The following is a 6,000-nucleotide window of genomic DNA, read 5'->3' as shown; positions in this document are numbered from 1 at the left end:
CAGAACGAAGAAAAGCCGACTATCTAATTTCTATTTAGAATATACTGATATATCTATTTTCTATTTAGAATATATTAATAAAAAATGGAAGGCACACATACAAAAAAGTCAAGGCGTTTGAATGACACAAAGAAATGTAGTTTTCCGTTAAGGTACATTAAAGAATAAATTGGAAGAACAAATATCTCGTTCACATAACATCAACGAATTTAAGATCAAGTTTGACTGATGGAGGCATAGAGACGGGACACGACGAACGTAGCTCTTATTATGTGCATTACAGCCGGGTAAATCAACCAAGTAAACACACACACTTACACACACACACACACACACACACACACACACACACACACACACACACACACACACACACACACACACACACACACACACACACACACACACACACACACACACACAGAGGAAAAAATCAAGGAAGACAAGATATCTACAAGATGTGAAGAAATAGCTTCCATACAAATACACAAATACCTGGAATAACTTAAAAGGCGATGTAACCCAAACTGGGCCAATGCACGGACTCAAGTCTAAATGCGATAATTGGAAATCAGGATACAGCCCAAGGTATAACCATACATGAGTTTTAAGCTTGATATTAGACATTGGAGAATACGAGACGGGACTCCGCGAGCGTTGCTCCTTTTTTTGTATACTACAATTAAGTAAATACACACATACACGACACGTGGCGGAGTGGTTAGAGTTCCCAGCCTTCACCACGGCTATCCGGGTTTGAATCCCGCCCAGGTCTGAAATAATTTCAGTATCGCTGCGCAGCGAGATGTTACTCCAATTCTCGTGGGCGGGGAGTTGTGTGTGTGTGTGTGTGCAAGGTCACAGCATTACCCATAGATCGGTCATATATGAACTCTGAGTTCTCTTTCGGGAGAAAAATAGCTGTCGATCACGAGTCCAACACGTGATCCAAGACCATGGTGAATGACACAGAGACACACACAAACACTTTTTATAAATTCTCCACTCATCTCTTGATCATGTTGAATGTAGGCTTTCGTGACGTCATATCGCTGGACACAGGTAAGGTGGAAACTTGTCGCCGCTGAAAAGAATACATCCGCCTTGCATGTTCGCTATTGCTCAAGTGGCTTTATCAGTGTTTTGATTTGTTTCACGTTATTGTCATATTAATGCAACTATTAGGTCACTTTCTTTTTATCTTTTCTTACTGCCTTTTGGACTAGAAGTAATCCCAAACTTCAGGACCTCAAAGAGGAATTGTGCAAGACGGTACAAGACGCACTTAGAACTCCGAAGCAAGCAAAGATTTTTTTCAAAATATTTTATTTGATGTCCAGTAAATCTACATGTAAACTCTCGTGAATTATTCATTTCCATGACAATTAATGATAAATACTAATAAAAAGAAGAAAATATGGTGTGACAAGTATAGTGATGTTTATGTATGTCTTCCTTCTTATGTATTTTCTCTATCGTCTCGGCTCAACTAGCATCACCATATTCTTAATCCCGTGACCCTTAAGAGAGCATAACTAGTAGCATTCTAATATACAAATGTTCATTTTAGTCATGAAGCAACGTGACCAGGGAATAGCAATATATACACACATAGGATTTTTCAATTTATTTCAACGAAACAGCCAAATAGTTGAAAAAGAATATTAAACGTAAACAGGTATATTTATGGAAGAAATATTAACTCAACTAACAAAAAGTAATAAATCTTATTCACATCTTTGCCACAGAATCAGCTTGTAATTATCATAACATAGGTTAAAATCTTACTGAATACTGAATTTACATAACATGATACACTCGAGGATACAGTATTTCTTTAGGAGAATTAGTAAATATAAAACCGTAATAATTTTCAGAAGAAATATATCAGAAAGTAAACATAAATAATGTGAACATTACATGATCAAAATATTTCCAAGGACTCAAGTAACACTGGTGACAGAGTAATTATTCATTAGACGATAATAGACTCAACTATGGCATCTACATTGCCATAGTACTGTGGACAAAGATATGGCATGACCGAGAATATATAATTTACAATCATGGATTTACATAAAACTTTATCATATACATGATGGTAGATTTGCCAATGTAAATCTAGTAGATTTAGAGGAGGAAAACGGTAATAAATGAAAGAAGCCAGTGGTGGCAACATTTTATAGTTCATGTTTGTTGCCAACTCGACGTCTAAAGACAGATGAAAATGCAAAATAGTAATAATAATGATGATAGATTAGCATCTTAGACTAACATCAATATTAAAAGCATAAATATCATAAGCACAGAATAATAAGATCATGTTTTCCACTCGCAAATATATCAAACAAAATTCTAATATTATTCTACTTGGTAACTCGTACTGGCTAGTGTTCGTGGAGGCAAGCCAGCATCTTGGCATTGCAATAGGCTCTGTCTCAGTTGGTGTGCAATCCAAGTTGTACGATGGGGGTTGCGAATACTGAACATAGTATTCCTCTTATACTTTTAATCAAAACTGCAGGTTTAGAGTAAATTATGTACAAAAATAGTACTTTTGACACAATTATTAATCTATCGAAACTACACAGGCTTATATATTTCTAGATCACTCTCCCTGAGGAAGTAATAGTACGGAAAACATGACTATCATGTATGTGTGTCTGTCGGCACTTATATATTATGTATATACAGTATGCCCAGTATATGTTTACATATGTATGTGAGTGTATATCTTTGTATGTCCCTTCAGTTATGTCCATGAAATTGTACCTTAGAAACATTTGATCTATTATAATTCCAGTCTACGTGTCGAGTCACCTTTCGCACAATTTCCCTTCAGCCTCCCTGAAAATGTCCGAACTCTCGTCAGGAAGATATAACTTTTCTGAGGGAAAATCTCCTGCCCAAGTATACCTATATGTCAAAATCAAATATCTAAATACACACACATACGCAGTCCCGTTCCGCTTGCACTGAAACGTTTCCAATTCTCTTATCAAACATAATGCGATACTTTGAACTATATTTCTTCAGTTTCCAAGACGTCTTTTGACTGAAAACTGCCATCCACAGAGAGGAAAATTTTAGAGCATGGGCTCTAGGAAAAGATAAAATAATGACAAACTTGGGACCTAAAGAAAATTTAGATTCTTTTGTTGCTAATGTATACTATATAAGTTCGTATTTTCAACGTGTAACCATAAAAAAGTCACTGCAATTTATGGAAAAATACTATTTGTTTTTTGTAGATATTACAAAATTTCTTTATATATAAAAAGTATTACCAAATATTGTTTAAAGTCATAAAAGACATGTAGTATAAATGATTATTTTGTAGAAAATAAGGAGAAACACACGGAAAATGTATCAATAAAAAGTTTGCATAAGATGACAGACAAGTGACTTCTCTAGGTTATTTTGAGGAGTAGGCAGTAATTTTCTATCGATATGATTTTAATGTTATTCTTGAATATTGAACTGCCAGGGATGATGATGATTGTCATTTTGTATTGTCTCTTGACAAAGCAAATTTTAACCCGTTCGATCTTGGGTCTTGGTCTTGAAGACCTCCTTCAGTCTCGGGGCCATCCTCCCTCGGCGGCTGCATAAAATTGCCTGTTTTCGAACAGGATGATAACACTAAGGTACTTCGCCATGTCGAAGGGATGGGTCGTGGATGTCTTGCGTAGAGGCGATGATGACTGAGCATCAAAACGAAAATGTACGCTAGGGAATTATTCCTCAATATTATGTTTGGGGCTTTTACGGTTTTGCAACATGATAAATGCAACGGGTTTTATACTTTGGGTTTCTGGAAAGACGTTGCGTAAAATAATTTTGCATCATGTATTTTTTCTATTCATTCATTTAACTAATTTATTTGTTTATTTATTCATTTATTCTTTTATCCATTTATTATTTTATTATTCTACCGGCATTCGTATAGTTGTTGTTGTTGTCGTTCCCTAGACTGTCTGTCCGAGCAGTCCCGTCTCCCCAAGGAAGGCCACAGCCGAAACTGGGTTTTCCCACAAATCCTTTATAGAGTGTATGTTGTGTTGTTTGCGTGCATGATTGTGTATAATGCAGTCTTCCATTATGTGTTGTATGGTATGGGGTGAAGTGTTACATCCTGGGCAGCTGTTCACAACACGGTCGTCCAGCCTCTTCTGGTAGCTTAGAAGTGCTGGGTGGTGACCGCATCGCAGTCTGGCCAAGTGGACTCTGTCCTTTCGTGGGAGAAAGGATTCAGAAGGGTGGATATCAGGGGGTCTGGCATGCAGCAGTGTGTTGTCTTTCAGTGTGTTAATGGAGCGGTGAGTGATATGATTATGAATATGTTTCCGGAGGCTGGTATTTGGTGGTTGTGGAGGAAGAGAAGAGAGTATCTGTGCGTAATAAAGGTCTTTGGGTGTAGTTTTAATGTTTCTTGGTGTGTGTGGGTGTTCTGCTATGTAGTGTAGCGGGTGAGATGTGATTGTGGTGGCTGCAGCAAGTGTTTGTGTGCCTCTCATGTCGAGGTGGTCCTTGACTTTGAGGACTTTTGTTTCATGGTGTAAATGGTCTGTAGGTGATGTATTTGTGCAGCCTGTAATTGTTTTTAGGGCTTTGTTTTGTATGATTTGAAGGGTGTTGTGGTGTGTCTCACTGAGATTAGGAGCCCATGCAGGACTCGCATAATTCATCACTGAGCGTATGCATTGTTTGTATATTGTTATATTAGTTTCTTTGTTTTGTCCAAATGTTGTTCCAGTGATTGACTTAAGTGCGTTAAGTCCAGGTGCGCATTTGTTTTTTATGTTTGTGAGGTGTTGTTTGAAAGACATGGATGTATCGTATGTTACACCAAGAATTTTCGGTGTGTTTGTGTGTGGTATTAGTGTTGTTGATGTAGAGATTAGGTATGTATTTGTGTTCTTTTGTCCAGTTGGTGAGAAGTGTTGCTGTAGATTTGGTTGGAGCTATTTTGAGTCTGTTTGTGATGAACCATGTGTTGAGTGTGTCAAGGTAAGGCTGGATTATTTCTGCAGCTTTGTCTGTGTTACGATGTGTGCATGTGATTGTTATGTCATCTGCGTAGGAAGAGATTTGTATTTCTGAGGTGTCTGGTGTGGGTAAGTCATGCATGTATAGATTAAATAATGTGGGGGATAGAACTGAGCCCTGTGGTACTCCGTTCTTAATGTTTCTGATGTGCGATGATTGGCCATTATATGACACATGAGCATTCCTGCCTGCCAGATAATTGGCCAGCCATCTTTTGGTGTTATTGTGCATGTCTGTGTTATATATTTTATTTGTTAGGTTGTGGAGCTGCAACGTCTACGTCGTGGGACCACCCCCCAACCCCAAGAGTTGGGGGCCAATCAGCAGCAACCACCCCTGGCCATCAGCTCTACGCAGATGGCACCGATCCCGCATTCGTATAGTAGAAGACAAGGGTAGGAGACTGTCGTTACTACGGGTAGGCTAGGAACCAAAAGATTCCAACTTCTGGATGAGGGAGTACATCACCTGCTGTCCAGGTGCTGCAGCGTCAGAAAGTGATTTTCTAGTGCACGAATGTTTTTATGTTTTTCTGTTTATATTGAGCAGAGCACACACTATTGTTCTTCAGGCCAGATCTGATGTCTTTTACCTAAACTTCATTTGTGAACAGGCTACCATAGTTTTCCAACTCGTAATTGTTCATAAGGAATGAACTGTCCTTGGAAAATTGGGCAAGGTGGGTGATATACTAGGTTTTTTGTGCATGGATGGTGGGATGCACGTTCTGGTGGCATTTGAAGACTTTCTAATCCAAAGATTCTACATGTAATTTGGGAAATAGGTTGACGAGTGGGGGACGCGTCGCTGTGACGTCCAATTTTGACGTGTATCTTACTATCCTGACAATAAAATAATAAACTTCCTGCACAGGTAGTGCAATGTAGTTCAGTTCGAAGCTTTAAGAATCATTTAGATAAATACCTAAGTAAGATGCTGTAATTATTATAA

This window comes from Oratosquilla oratoria, chromosome 14 (assembly GCF_046742065.1).
Source record: "Oratosquilla oratoria isolate Oo_2021 chromosome 14, ASM4674206v1, whole genome shotgun sequence".
In the NCBI taxonomy this organism is placed as follows: domain Eukaryota; kingdom Metazoa; phylum Arthropoda; class Malacostraca; order Stomatopoda; family Squillidae; genus Oratosquilla; species Oratosquilla oratoria.
This window is presented reverse-complemented; position numbering follows the sequence as displayed.